We start from the raw sequence: 16,255 nt of genomic DNA on the forward strand, positions 1-16,255 counted from the left end.
TCAGTCTGTTCTCTAGCTAAGAGCCTGATTTTTTTATTTCATCTCTTTTTTTCTCAATTTGTTTTATTTTGTTTTTTAAACTCCACATATGAGTGAATCATATGGTATTTGTCTGTCTGACTGATTTATTCCACTTAGAATTATACCCTGTAGATACAACTGTGTTGTTGTATATGGCAAGATTTCATCCTTTTTTATAGCTAATATTCCACTGTATATACATACAATTTCTTTCATCTATCAATGGACACTTGGGTTGCTTTCATATTTTAGCTATTATAAATAACAGGGGTTCATATAACTTTTCAAATTAGTGTTTTTGTGTTCTTTGGGTAAATATCCAGTAGTGGAATTACTGGATTATAAGGTAATTCTATTTTTAACTTTTTGAGGGACCTCCATACTGTTTTCAACAGTGACTGCTCTAGTTTGCATTCCCACCAACAGTGCATGAAAGTTCCCCTTTCTCCACAAACTCACCAACACCTGGTGTTTCCTGTGTGGTTGATTTTAGCCATTCTGACAGGTGTGAGGTGATACTCCTCACTTCATATGAGTGAATGATAAGTGATGTTGAGCAACTTTTTATGTGTCTGTTGGCCATCTATATTGTCTTCATTTGGAGAAATGTCTGCTCATGTCTTCTGCCCATTTTTAAATTGGATTTTTGTGTGTGTGTTGAATTGTATAAGTTCTTTATATGTTTTGGATACTTACTCTTTTTTTTTTTGGATACTTACCCCGTTTTGGATATATCATTTATAAATATCTTCTTCCATTCAGTGGGTTGTCTTTTTGTTTGTTGACTGTTTCCTTTGCTGTGCAGAAGATTTTTATTTTGATGTAGTCCCAATAGTTTATTTTTCCTTTTGTTTCCCTTGCCTCAAGAAACATACCTAGAAAGATGTTGTTATGGCCAATGTCAGAGAAATTATTCCTTGTGCTCTCTTTTAGGATTTTTATGGTTTCAGGCCTCATATTTAGGTCTCTAATCCATTTTGGGTGCATTTTTGTGTACGGTATAAGGTTTCTTTCTCTTTTTTCTTTTCTTTTCTTTTTTTTCTGTAGCTGGCCAGTTTTCTCAACCCCATTTGTTAAAGAGACTGTGTTTTTCCATTGCATATTCTTGCATCCTTTGTCATAGATTAATTGATCATATAATTGTAGATCTATTTCTGGGGTCTCTATTCTGTTCTATTGATCTATATTTCTATTTTTATGCTAGTACCATACTGTTTTGGTTACTATAGATTGGTAGTATAACCTGAAATCTAGAATTGTGATACCTCCAGCTTTGTTTTCCTTTTTCAAGACTGTTTTGGATGCTTGAGGTCTTTTGTGGTTCCATACAAATTTTAGGATTATTTGCTCAAGTTCTGTGAAAAATGCTGTTGATATTTTGATAGGGATTACATTAAATCTGCAGATTGCTTTCGGTAGTATGGACATTTTAACAATATTTGTTCTCCCAATCCATGAGCATGGAATGTCTTGTAACTGTTTTTGTCATCTTCAATTTCTTCCATTAATGTTGTATAGTGAAAGAACAGGTCTTTCACCTCCTTTGCTGTTTATTCTTAAGTATTTTATTATTTTTGGTGTAATCATAAATGGGATTGTTTTAACTTCTCTTTCTGCTACTTCATTATTAGTGTATAGAAATTAAATGGATTTTGCATGTTGATTTTGTATCCTGCAACCGTACTGAATTCATTTATCAGTTCTAATAGTTTTTGGTGGAATCTTTAGGGTTTTCTATATATAATATCATGTCATCTACAAATAGTGAAAGTTTTACTTCTTCCTTACCAATCTGGATGCTCTGTATTCCTTTTTCTTGTTGGATTGCCATTGCTAGGACTTCCAGTACTATGTAGAATAAAAGTGGTGAGAGTAGACATCTTTGTCTTGTTCCTGGTTTTAGAGGAAAAGCTCTCAGTTTTTTACCATCATGTATGATGTTAGCCGATGTTAGCTGTTACTTTATTCAGAGTGTTTATCATGAATGGATGCTGTACTTTGTCAAATGCTTTTTCTGCATATTGAAATGAGGGTATGGTTTTTATCCTTTCTCTTGTTGATGTGATGCATCATGTTGGTTGTTTTGTGAATATTGAACCACCTTGCATCCTAGGAATAAATCCCACTTGATTGTGGTGAATGATTTTTTAATGTACTGTTGGATTCATTTTGCTAATATTTTGTTGAGGATTTCTGCATCTATGTTCATCAGAGATACTGACCTGTAGTTCTCTTTTGTAGTGTCTTTACCTGGCTTAGATATCAGCATAATGCTGTCCTTGTAGAATGGATTTGGAAGTGTTTCTTCTATTTTTTGGAAGAGTTTGAGGAAGAATAGGTATTAACTCTTCTTTAAATGTCTGGTAGAATCTGCCTGTGAAGCCATCTGGTCCTGGACTTTTGTTTGTTGGGAGTTTTTTGATTATTGATTCTATTTCATTGCTGGTAATAGGTCTGTTCAAATATTCTATTTCTTCCTGCTTCAGTTTTAGGAGGTTATATGCTTCTAGGAATTTTTTCCATTTCTTCTAGTTTGTCCAATTTTTTGGCATATAATTTTTCATAATATTCTCTTATACTCCTTTGTATTTCTGCGGTGTTGGTTGTTCTTTCTCCTCTTTTATTTCTGATTTTGTCTGTCTCCTCTCTCTCTCTCTTAAATGAGTCTGGCTAAAGGTTTATCAATTTTGTTGATCTTTTCAAAGAATCAGCTCATGGTTTCATTGATCTGTTCTATTGTTTTTTAGTTTCTATTTCATTTATCTCTGCTCTAATCTTTATTACTTCTTTAGTGGTTTGGGGTTTTGTTTGTTCTTCTTTATCTAGCTCCTTTAGGTATGAGATTTGATTGTTCATTTGAGATTTTTCTTGCTTCTTGAGGTAGGCCTGTATTGCTATAAACTTCATTCTTAGGACGGCTTTTGCTGCATCCCAAAGGTTTTGGACCATCATGTTTTTGTTTTGATTTGTTTCCATTTATTTTATTTCCTCTTTGAGGTCTTGGTTGACTCATTCATTTTTTAGCGGCATGTTATTTAACCTCCATATATTTGTGGTCTTTCCAGATTTTTTTCTTCTGGTTGAAGATTAGTTTCATAGTGTTTTGGTCAGAAAAGATGCATGGCATGACTTCAATCTTTTGAATTTGTTGACACTTGTTCTGTGGCCTAATGTATGATTTATTCTGGAGAATGTTCCATGTGCACTTGAAAAGAATATGTATTCCACTCTTTTCAGACGGAATGTTCTGAATATATCTGTTGGATCCATATGGTCCAATATGTCATTCCAAGCCACTGTTTCCTTATTGATTTTCTGTTTGGATGATCTATCCATTGATATAAGTGGGGGTGTTAAAGTCCCTTACTATTATCATATCACTATCAATTACTTCCTTTATTTCTTAATAGCTGCTTTACGTATTTGGGTGCTCCCATGTTGGTTGCACAAATATTTACAATTGTTATACCTTCTTGTTGAATTGTTCCATCTATTATTATGTAGTGTCCCTCTTTGTCTCTTATTACAGTCTTGGTTTTAAAGTCTATTTTGTCTGATATAAGTATTGCTACTCTTGCTTTCTTTTCACTTCCATTTGCATAATAAATACTTCTCCATCCCTTCACTTTCAATCTGTATGCATCTTTAGGTCTGAAGTGAGTCCCTTGTAGGCAGCATATAGATGGGTCTTACTTTTTATCCATTCAGTCACTCTATGTCTTTTTTTTTAGAGTTTTTTTTATTATGTTATCTTAATCACCATACATTACATCATTAGTTTTTGATGTAGTGTTTCATGATTCATTGTTTTCATATAACACCCAGTGCTCCATCCAGAATGTGCCCTCCTTAATACCTATCACCAGGCCAACCCATCCCCCCACCCCCTCCCCTCTAGAACCCTCAGTTTGTTTCTCAGAGTCCATAGTCTCTCATGGTTTGTCTCCCCCTCCAATTTCTCCCCCTTCATTTTTCCCTTCCTGCTATCTTCTTCTTCTTCTTCTTTGTTTTTTAACATATAATGTATTATTTGTTTCAGAGATACAGGTCTGTGATTCAACAGTCTTACACAACTCACAGCGCTCACCATAACACATACCCTCCCCAATGTCTATCACCCAGCCACCCCATCCCTCTCGCCCCCGACCACTCCAGCAACCCTCAGTTTGTTTCCTGAGATTAAGAATTTCTCATATCAGTGAGGTCATATGATACATGTCTTTCTCTGGTTGACTTATTTCGCTCAGCATAATACCCTCCAGTTCCATCCATGTCATCGCAAATGGCAAGATTTTATTCCTTTTGATGGCTGCATCAGATGAATGGACCCTATGTCTTTTGATTGAAGCATTTAATACATTTATATTAAAAGTAATTATTTACAGGGGCACCTGGATGGCTCAGTTGGTTAAGCGACTGCCTTCGGCTCAGGTCATGATCCTGGAGTCCCAGGATCAAGTCCCGCATCCGGCTCCCTGCTCAGCAGGGAGTCTGCTTCTCCGTCTGCCCCTCCCCCCTCTCATGTGCTCTCTCTCTCTCATTCTCTCTCTCGAATAAATAAAATCCTTATCCCTTTAAAAAAAAGTAATTATTTACAGGTATGTACTTATTGCCATTTTATTACTTGTTTCATTTGTTTTATTTTATTACTTTTTTATGGTTGTTTTGTAGTTCTTTTCTGTTCTTCTCTTGCTCTCTTTTCCCACGGTTTGCTGGCTTTTTTTAGTGATATAGTTGGATTCCTTTCTCTTTATTTTTTGCATATCTATTATTGATTTTTGATTTGTGGTTACCATCAGGTTTGTATATAACATATTACGCATATAGCAGTCTGTATTAAGTTGATGGATGCTTAAGTTTGAACCCATTTTAAAAGCACTAAGTTTTTTTATTATGTTATGTTAATCACCATACATTACATCATTATTTTTTGATGTAGTGTTCCATGATTCATTGTTTGCGTATAACACCCAGTGCTCCATTCAGTATGTGTCCTCTTTAATACCCATCACCAGGCTAACCCATCCCCCCACCCCCAAAGCACTTAAGTTTTTACTCCTCGCCCCTACCATGTTTTAGGTAGATGGTGTCATGCTTGACCTACTTTTATCTTATTAATTCCTTCACTGATTTTTAGATATACTTTACTACTTTTGTGCTTCCCACTTTTCTTACTCCTGTTTATGGTCTTTCTTTTATAATCCACGAGTCCCCTTTAATATTTCTTGGAGGGCTGGTTTAGTGCTCATGAATTCCTTTAACTTTTGTTGTCTGAGAAACTCTTTATCTCTCTTTCTATTCTGACTGATAGTCTTGCTGGATAGAGTATTCTTGACTGCAGGTTGTTTTCCTTTCAGTATTTTAATATGTCATGACATGCCCTTCTAGCCTTCAGTGTTTCTGCTGAAAAATCAGCTAATCTCCTTATAGGGTTTTCCTTGTATGTAACTGGTTTTTGGGGGGGTTTCTTGTTTTTGCTTTTGTTTTGTTTTGTTTTTCCTGCTTTTAAAATTTTCTCTTTATCATTATCTTTTTACCATTTTAATTACTATGTATCTTGGTGCGGACCACCTTGGGTTGATTTTTTTGAGGGGTTCTGTGTACCACTTGAATCTGGATTTGTTTCCTTCCCCAGATTCAGGAATTTTTCAGCTGTTATTATTCAAATAAATTTTTGCCCCCTTTTCTCTCTTTTCTCCTTCTGGAATCCCTAAAATACAAATGTTATTATGGTTGATGATGTTGCTGAGTTCCCTTAATCTATTCTCATTTTTTATTATCCTTTTTTCTTTCCCCTATTCAGCATGACTGCTTTCCATTATTCTGTCTTCCAGATCACTGATCCATTCTTCTGCTTCCTCTGGCCTATTTTAATTTCATTTGAGTTCTTCATCTCTGATTGGTTCTTTTTTATGTTTTTCTATTGTTTTGTTGAGGGACTCACTGAGATCCACCATTCTTTTCTCAAGTCTAATGAGTATTTTCATTATCATTATTTTAAATTCTCTATTAGGCTTATTACTTATCTCCACTTCATTTAGCTCTTTTGCTGAAATTTTGTCCTGTTCTTTCATTTGGGACAGATTCCTCTGTCTACTCATTTTGTCTAACTCTCTGTATCTGTTTCTATGTTTTAGGAATTCAGCTATGTCTCCTGCTCTGGAAAGTAGTGACCTTATGAAGAAGAGGCCCTGTAATGCTCTGCAATGAAATGTCCCCTGTTCACCAGAACTTGGCACTTCAGGAGTATCTCCTCTGCGTTTTTGCCTGTTGTGTGTTAACCTGCTGTGTGTTACCTCCTCTGTGTTTTACTCTACTGTTGTGGTTCAGGCATGTTTGCCTTCAGTCCAGTTGTCTGCAATGGCTCTCCTTGCCAGTTGTGAGCAGGGTTTAGTCCTATTGTTCATGGGCCAGTCTGGGGGCCACCTTGGGCTTGAGTTGGGTCAGATCCAGCCTTTGCCAGTGGTGCAGTTATATGGAACTGCAGGCACTTTCCTGGTGTTGTTCTCTGAGAAGCTTTCATTGGTAGGCATGGCTGCCATCAGATCATATATCTGCCCCCAGCCCACTGCTGGAGCCACCACTGAACTGGTGTGTGTTTATCTTCCCCTCTTACCAAGGCAGGAGTCATTTGGAGAGGTACTGCCCCATGTTAGGGCTATTTACATACTTCCATGCTTGTGGCATTGATTTGGTTGGACTCCTGCCAAGGGTGTGTTGGACAGGGTGGCTTCACAAGAGAATGCAGGGGAAGGGCAGATTGGAACATATTTTTTTCTATTATGTTTTGTGAATTAAACAGCAATTACTGATCAAGAATTCTTAATAATTATAGCCATAAAGTTTTTTACAATCACCATACCAAACATTACTGAATATGAAGGTTACACAGTTTTAAATCATTTCTTAAACCATTCAAAAGTTTACAAATAAAATCATTCAAATAATGAAAGAGCTTTTTCTGTCATAGAGAAATTTAATGTTAAAGCAATTTAGAGCCAATTGTATGTTTTCATTTCAAATGCTTCAAATAACAAAGAAGCCCTAATTTTCAGAAGGCTTGTACATTCTTAGAGCAATCACACTAGCTTAAATGGTACTAACAGGATACGTCAGCTGAAAATCATCAGAAGTATCTGAAATGGGGGAACACCTTGGGCATCTTCCTGGAGCAAATTCAGGATTCCCTGCCTGGCCTTCCACTACCACAAACAGCAGCACCTATAGGTGATCCTGGGCACCTAAAACAAAACTCCTCCAGCAGCTCCATGGGCCTCTCGCCCACAGTGGGTACTGTCTTCCCCTATAAGTAGCTGCTTTAGCTGGCAACCAGATGGTGGAGCACCTCTTTGGCTGGGCTTTTAAAATGGAGCAGTGAGTACCATTTTGTCTCATTCTTACTGCTTGCCAAAGCCATAGAAGTGCAATCACATCAGACTTCTTTTATTCTTGCTCTCCCAGAAACCCCTTTATAGGCTACAACATGCCAGAGCAATCACACTGAAACTCCAACTGTTCAAGGACGAATATGATCGTCCTAACTACCTTAACCTTAGCCCATTTGCTGTACTGTCTACTACACATTGTTTAGAAAGTTCTGCCCCAACTTGTATCATGAAGGAGAAAGAATGAGAACTTTTGTTTTAAAAAATTTAAAAACTTTTTCATTAATAAGTCTGCCTCAGAGCCAGGGCAAATCATGGACCTGAAAACATTTCAATTCCTTTAGGTGATGGAAAGAAGCTGGTTGATGAATAGGCACCTTTACATCAGCACCAAAACAATACATTTCTAAGATTTCCTACTTCATATTTTTTTTGTAAATTAAGCCATGGGACCCTTTTAGGTTAATGTTAATTTAATTAAGGCAGATTATAATTAATATAACTAAGTTTTTATATATAACAAAAATTTGATATGTCTTTAGCATATGGGCTGAACATAAGTAAAATAAAAATTTTCCAATTTAAATTGTTTTGGAGCAACTATGATAAAACAGGAGGATAAGAAATAAGTATATGACAATATCTATATCTTTTAAAAAGTTACCAAATGAAATATATTCTGAAATTATTTTACACTGAATTGTCTCATTATATTAATTTTAAAGATATTAGGCTTTAAACAATTTTATTTATAAATATTATAATGTGCAAGAAGGTCTGGCTCCTTGGTACCCAGGGATGGTTGTGCAAGAGTATTCTGTTTTTTCTGCAAAGGATACAAAGGTCTACAGATGCACAAGGGAAGGTTGGTAAAGTCATTTATGTGACCTTAAAAAAGAAAAACATTTTGCTAAAAGATTGCTGAGCTAATCAGAAAGTCAATGTGGCTTCAAATAGATTTGCTGGCCTCTGAGGCCTGGGAAAGTTCTGGTCTTTCATTCCCCAACACCAGTGGCCTGCAAATCTCAAGAAAGTAAATTAGTTCTGTTACAGATCAAGGGCCTTAATTCAGTAAGCAAGGAGTGGGTTAATTTGTTAACACTTAAGTTAACCCTTAAGACTGGATAGAGTGCTAAATGGACCCTCAACTCTATGGTCAACTTATCTTTGACAAAGCAGGAAAGAATGTCCAATGGAAATAAGACAGTCTCTTCAACAGATGGTGTTGGGAAAATTGGACAGCCACATGCAGAAGAATGAAACTGGACAATTTCCTTACACCACACACCAAAATAGACTCCAAATGGTTGAAAGACCTAAACGTGAGACAGGAGTCCATCAAAATCCTAAAGGAGAACACAGGCAGCAACCTCTTCGACCTCAGCCGCAGCAACTTCTTCCTAGAAACATCGCCAAAGGCAAGGGAAGCCAGGGCAAAAATGAGCTATTGGGATTTCATCAAGATAAAAAACTTTTGCACAGCAAAAGAAACAGTCCATAAAACCAAAAGACAACCGACAGAATGGGAGAAAATATTTGCAAATGACATATCAGATAAAGGGCTCGTATCCAAAATCTATAAAGAACTTATCAAACTCAACATCCAAAGAACAAATAATCCAATCAAGAAATGGGCAGAAGACATGAACAAACATTTTTCCAAAGAAGACATCCAAATGGCCAACAGACACATGAAAAAGTACTCAACATCGCTCGGCATCAGGGAAATCCAAATCAAAACCTCGATGAGATACCACCTCACACCCGTCAGAATGGCTAAAATTAACAAGTCAGGGAACAACAGATGTTGGCGGGGATGTGGAGAAAGGGGAACCCTCCTACACTGTTGGTGGGAATGCAAGCTGGTGCAACCCCTCTGGAAAACAGTATGGAGGTTCCTCAAACAGTTGAAATTAGAGCTACCATTCGATCCAGCAATTTCACTACTGGGTATTTACCCCAAAGATACAAATGTAGGGACCTGAAGGGGTACGTGCACCCCAATGTTTATAGCAGCAATGTCCACAATAGCCAAACTGTGGAAAGAGCCAAGATGTCCATCGACAGATGAATGGATAAAGAAGAAGTGGTATATATACACAATGGAATATTATGCAGCCATCAAAAGGAATGAGATCTTGCCATTTGCAACGATGTGGATGGCACTGGAGGGTGTTATGCTGAGTGAAATAAGTCAATCAGAGAAAGACATGTATCATATGACCTCACTGATATGAGGAATTCTTAATCTCAGGAACAAACTGAGGGTTGCTGGAGTGGTCGGGGGTGGGAGGGATGGGGTGGCTGGGTGATGGACATTGGGGAAGATATGTGCTACAGTGAGCACTGTGAATTGTGTAAGACTGTTGAATCACGGATCTGTACTTCTGAAACAAATAACGCAACATATTTTAAGAAAAAAGAAAAAGAAGAAGATAGCAGGAGAGGAAGAATGAAGGGGAGTAAGTCAGAGGGGGAGACGAACCAGGAGAGATGATGGACTCTGAAAAAGAAACTGAGGGTTCTAGAGGGGAGGGGCTGGGGGGATGGGTTAGCCTGGTGATGGGTATTGAGGAGGGCACATTCTGCATGGAGCACTGGGTGTTATGAACAAACAATGAATCATGGAACAGTACACCAAAACAAATTATGTAATATACAGTGATTAACATAACAATAAAAAATTTTAAAAAAATCACAGAATCTGGAACCAAACATGGTTGCATGTTTTCAAATTCAACAGTCTTTCTATTTCAGGACATTTGTATCTACTAGGTGAAGAGACAAGATCAAGGGTACTTCCACCTAACTCATGTTCTGTTTCAGGTGACATCCTACAGACTTTGACTCATCTTCTTTAAGCATGTAAAATTAGCAAAAGAAAAATCTCTCATGTAGGACATAGCAATTTGGTATTATTTAAGATATACTGCTTCATGGGTTTCACTAGAAATCAGTCATGGAATCCTGAACTTTTCTCCAAGATGAGTTATAAATAATAATTGACAGGCCTCCCAAGAGGAGAGGAGGAAGCAGAGGTAAGGTCTTTTGTGTGATTAATATCACATGGATTTTACTGAGCTTAAGATAATATTTACTCTTTTCAAGACTTGCACAGCCCTGATTCTCCACCTTCATTTCCTAAATCTTTTCCTACATGCTACATACACCTCCTAATACTTACATTTCTACCACTAAGTCACAGTCACAATGGACTGTTTTCTGTCCCTTATACTCAACACCATGATTACTTGCCACAATTCCCCTTGGCCTGGAATGCTCTACATGTGACTCTTCTTCTCAACGAGATCTCAGCTGAAACATCACCTCCTCAGAAAACCCGTTCCACCCAACTTAAAGTAACCACACAGTTGCTCCCTGTACCATCACCTAAACTTAAGACTCTGCAAAGCAGGGGCACCTGTGTGGCTCAGTTGGTTAGGCGTCCAACTCATGATTTCGGCTCAGGTCATGATCTCAAGGTTCTGAGAGCTAGCCCCATGTCAGGCTATATGCTGAGCATGGAGCCTGCTTGAGATTCTCTCTTCAAAAAAAAAAAAAAAAAAGACTCTGCAAAGCATTTTTCTGATGTATTCACATATGCTCATTACCTGTCTCCTCGTCCTGCCCATGTGCACCCCAGCTCTACCTTACTGTAGACAATGAACCCTATGAGAGTACACACATTGTCTGTCTTGTTCACCTCTGTATCTTTTCATGTTTAAAAACAGAGTCCAGTACAGGATAAGTGCTTCTATTTGTTAATTAAGTAAAATTATATCATTTGTAGCATATAAACCTGACACAAATGGATAATGAAAATAATAAAGGGAAAATGCTGAGTGCTAATGAATTAGAGTTGAAAGCCCGTTTGAGGAAAGAATACATATTCCTCTGCTAATAATTGGCAAAGATTTCTAGCAAAATTCTTCCCAATGAAGACACAGCAAGTCTTATTTTCTGCCCTAAAGTCCCAAGAGGTAAAACCCAGTGTAGATTTCCTTTACTCCTGATGGCTCTAAAAGGTTATCTCAGTTTCTTGTCCTTAGGAACACGGACCAGAAGGAAATATTGCTTTACCACATTCCCTTGAGACTAAAGTGAAAAGAGACCAGAGACCAGAGTGATAGGAACATATCCCCATTCTTATCCCCTTTTAGGAAATAAAAGGATCTCCTGAAACAAAAGCCCCTACAGCACTCAAAAAGACTACCCTCAGTTCCTTAAACTCAATAGTCTTCCAATGGAGGTTTATTAATGAATAAATAAATGGCCAAATCTACAGTCCACCAAAGTCCATCCATAACAAAGTTTCATAGGAATTCCAGACATGCCTCGGTCAAAAATATCTCACCATTTACCATTTCTGGATTTATTACCATTCAACCTTTTATACTTACAACTTTAAAACTTCTGAAAATAAGCAGGAGAATGACAAATGAAGTCCTTTTTACTTTCTATGAAAAGATAAAGGACTGGTCCTCCTCTTCTTTATATTGTCTTTGTGAAATGATTTACAAATAATTAACTTCATTTACCCTATTATTTGAATCATTTGCATTTCTATTTTGATTTCTTATTGTTCTCTCCATAGCTTCATACATTATGTGCGCCTCCTAGGTTTTGGCATCTGTAACTAACACAGTTTCCATTTATGAGAACACCCTTTTCTTCAGAGTCTTACTCAGTGCAATTTTAACATCTTTGTTCCTCAGACTATAGATAAAAGGATTCATCATTGGCCCCACAATGGTATAAAAAACTGTGGATACTTTATCTTGATCCAGAGACCCAGCAGGAGAAGGCTTAAGATACATGAATGCTGATGATCCAAAGAAGAGAGAAACAGCAACTATGTGGGAGCTGCAGGTACTGAAGGCTTTGGACCTGCCTTCTGTAGCACGGATGTGGAAAATGTTGGAGAGGATCAAGGTGTAAGAAATGGAGATGGTGAGACTGGGTACTGTTATGTTGACGCCCACCACAATGAAAACCACCAACTCGTTGATGTAGGTGCTTGTGCAGGACAGCCGGAGGAGAGGAGGTATGTCACACATGTAATGATTGATGAAGTTGTCACCACAGAAGGTGAGTCTCAGCATGCACCCGGTGTGGGCCATGGCACCCACAAACCCCATTACATATGTTCCCACCATCAGCATGAGGCAGACCTGATGGGACATGATGGCCTTATAAAGCAAGGGCTTACAGATGGCCACATACCGGTCATAGGCCATTGATGCCAAAATACAGCACTCATCAATAACAAAGAAGGAGAAGAAACAGAGCTGTGTCATGCACTCTGCATAAGAGATGACGTTCTCTTTTACAAAACCTATCAGCAATCTAGGGATTATGACAGATGAGTAGCAGAGATCGATGAAGGAAAGGTTGAAGAGAAAGTAGTACATGGGAGTGTGCAGGTGAGGGTTCAGACCAATCAGAATAATCAAGCCCATGTTCCCCACCACGGTGACCACATGGATTCCTAAGAAAATGAAGAAGAAAGGCAGCTGGAGTTGTGATTGTTGTGTTAAACCCAGGAGGATAAACTCCATCACTGAAGAGTCATTTCCTGCGGCCATTCTTCCCTAAGGCATACATGTGAGAACAGGACAAAGGGTGACATTACAATGAGTACCAGCTCTCTCCCCCCAATCCCTCCAAAATGAGACTGAGACCCTGAATGAGAGAATGAACTCAAACCCACCCTGCTGTGTGCCTTTGTTGTCTCCACTGTATAAAGGCTGAGAGATTGTTTAAAGATGTGTATCAAAAGGTCATAAAAGGCAATTCTATTGGGATAAAATTCAGGAACCCTGTTGTCTCTTGACTCTGCAGGATCTCTGCTGCACTTCTGCTTTGACTGTCTACCAGTACCCCCTCAGAGACAACTGCCATCTAACAGGAGATGTATCATTTCAAGGAGCCTGTGGCTTTCATAGAAAAGATTTGGAAAAAGAATAGCAGGACAGATAAAATCCAAAAACTCACCCTTCTGCATCAGAACTTCAAAATTGGACAGTGGCTCTCATAAATTTTAGGGATTAACAACCTAAAACAGAGATTTTTTTGTTGTTGTTGTTTTGAGTGACTTTTGGACTGAAGATGCCAGAAAACAAATCTCAGTACCACCGACTCTGAAGAGCCATGAGTTATGGATCATGATTACTGACGGTGGTTTTGCCCAGTGTCCTCTCAGACGAGGGGGAAGTAAATATCATCTGCTGGTGCCAGAAGATCCATCTGCTAATATGACCCAAGGGGTTTTCCTGAGTGGGGAAATCCTAAGGACCTGATTAAAAATTGGAAGACCTATGTTTTCCCAGTGTTTTCCCCAGAGATTAGGCTTTGCAGTGGAAAACAATTTTCACCTAGTCTACATTTACAACTTAGGTCATGATAATAACATTGACCATTGGAAGTGTACCATTTCACATACATTTTAATTTCCTACCAAATGGGGTAGGTACATCCCTACCTAATAGAAAAACATGATGATCTTTCCTGCATCCACACTGGTTTCTTTCTAGCACCTATCACTATATGAAATACTACACATTTATTCATTTATTGTTTGTTCTTTCCACATATAAAGATACACTTACATTTAATCTAAGCCCCAAACAGATTGTGTCTATTTTCTTCAGTGCTATTCCCATAGCATCTTACAGCAATACTTGACATAGATAGTAAGTATTCAATAAATATTTGTATAACAGAAGAATATATGAATGACAATCCTTTTCCCATCTTTTCTGGAACTTATAATGGATACTATAACAGAATTCTAGCCACACAGGCAAAGGCTTATGTAGTACCAATGTTTTTTCTTTGTAGACCTGAAAGTGGGGCAGTAACACATGAAAAGGCCACTGCTGAACTCTTAGATACCATCCAGATAAGAGTTACTGAGCTCAAAGAAAGAATGTAATTTCCCTTCTCCCTGAATGTCACATAGAGGACTTATCTTCACAGGCTCTCAGAGAGGTCCCAATGCCCCTCACCCCCCGTTCCTCTGGATTGCAGCATGGAATTGGATCGAAAGTCAGATTTGGATCGGTATAGGAAGCTTTCAAATGCCAAAATCAAGGTCAACTTATTATGAGAAGTCATTAAACCACTCAAGATTTTTATTCCTGTTTTGGCACAGGATGGAAACAATCAAAGTGCAGACTTGAAAGGATTAATATGGTGTAGGGCCAGTAGGATGGACTGGTGTAAGAGAAACTGGAGGCAGGATGAGCTAGGAGAGGCAATTATAATATAATATTATTATAAATAAATATATAATAAATACATAAATAAATGTATATATAACAAATATAATGCAAGAGATGTAAGGAAAGATTCATCAGGACTTCTCACAAAGGGAATAGAAATAGACAAGAAATTGCCAAAGATACTAGCATATGGATAAACTATGGTGTTACTATAAACACAGAGAACTCAGAAAGAGTAGAAATATTTGTAAATGTATACATTCAGTTTTGACCATGGTGGACTTGAGTTGCCAACTGGACATCCAAGTAGAAGTATACAGCCTAAGTAAAGCTAAATAAAGTTCATGACAAAGACCAGAATATGAAAAAAAAAAAAGATTTAGAGATTATTTCTATAAAGGCTAAAGCCATGACAATATGTGAACTCAGTGAGAGACAGAGTAAAGAGAAAAAGAGCAGAGGTCAAGAAAAATATTTGGGAAGTCCTTCATATGGATTTTATACTTAGGATAATTTAAAACCCAACCATTACTAAAATGGTTCCCAATTATTATTCTCAGACTCCTCAAAATTACAAGGGGAATAAACATTCCTCAGGGCAAATTTGAAATATATCCCACAAGATCGACATTCCTTGGGCTGCAGCAGTGATGAGGACCTTAGAGATTCATTAAAACATGTGTTTTCTATGTAAATGTTAAGAAGTCTTATTTAGGTGATGTAAGAACAAGAAACACTCCCAGTTCATATTATATCAAATCACATTGCAAGAAGAGTTTTATGCCAAGGTTCTACCCTAGAGTTGAAAGTCATTCTTTCACCTTTAATACAACCAGTGCTAATATGTGCAAATACAGAATGAGTGTAGAGAGACTCTGAGCTTATCCTTACAGTGTAAAACTATCTCATTCATTTCCTTTGTTTCATCTACATAACAGTAATCTTAGCCTAATTCAATTATAACAAAGTATATCAAATAGTCATCCTTTTCATGAGCTATACCAAACCATCTCCTGACTCCTTTTTAAGCAACTCAAGCCCTGTATGTTCTAATTTGTCAAAGTCAGTGGTAATTTAAGCCTTATAGTGCATTATCTTAAAGATACAGAAAAGGAAAACTTATTTTTAACTAAATATTCTTAATTTGCAGGACTATGTCACACTGAGCTAACCTGCTATAACATGCAGAAACATAGCTACTATATTTTTAAATGTAAATATATACCTGAGGTAGTAAAAAGAAAATTAAATCTTCAAGTTCCAAGAAGGAAAAGGGAAAACAGAATCTAATTCAGTAAATCTGGAGTAGGCTACTCAATTCTGTACCTCTATAACCTCCCAGCTAATGCAGAAGCTGCTGTTCACATGACGATATTTTGAGGAGAAAAACCTTAGATCATTACCCAGTGTTTAGAATGTGGCAGGTGTCTGCAGCTTATCACAGTTTTTTCACAGGTGAATGCCTGTTTTAATACAGACAGAGCAACATGCTCTGGATCTCAGTAAAGGTGCATGGGTTTCAGAAAAGGGAAAAAAGCAAAAAGCCAAGCGAACTTTAACAAAAGAAATGGCAATGGAGATGGTGTGAGAGATTTGGGGGAAGGGGTCAGCTACATGCCAGGTGAT

The 16,255-nt window shown here is 37.6% G+C and overlaps 1 pseudogene; it reads right to left on the bottom strand.

The window, feature by feature from the left end:
• Positions 1-12,058: 12,058 nt before the first annotated feature.
• On the bottom strand, positions 12,059-13,006 carry LOC113915159 (annotated as a pseudogene).
• Positions 13,007-16,255: the final 3,249 nt, after the last annotated feature.

The sequence above is a fragment of the Zalophus californianus genome, chromosome 11, assembly GCF_009762305.2.
Source record: "Zalophus californianus isolate mZalCal1 chromosome 11, mZalCal1.pri.v2, whole genome shotgun sequence".
Classification (NCBI taxonomy): Eukaryota; Metazoa; Chordata; class Mammalia; order Carnivora; family Otariidae; genus Zalophus; species Zalophus californianus.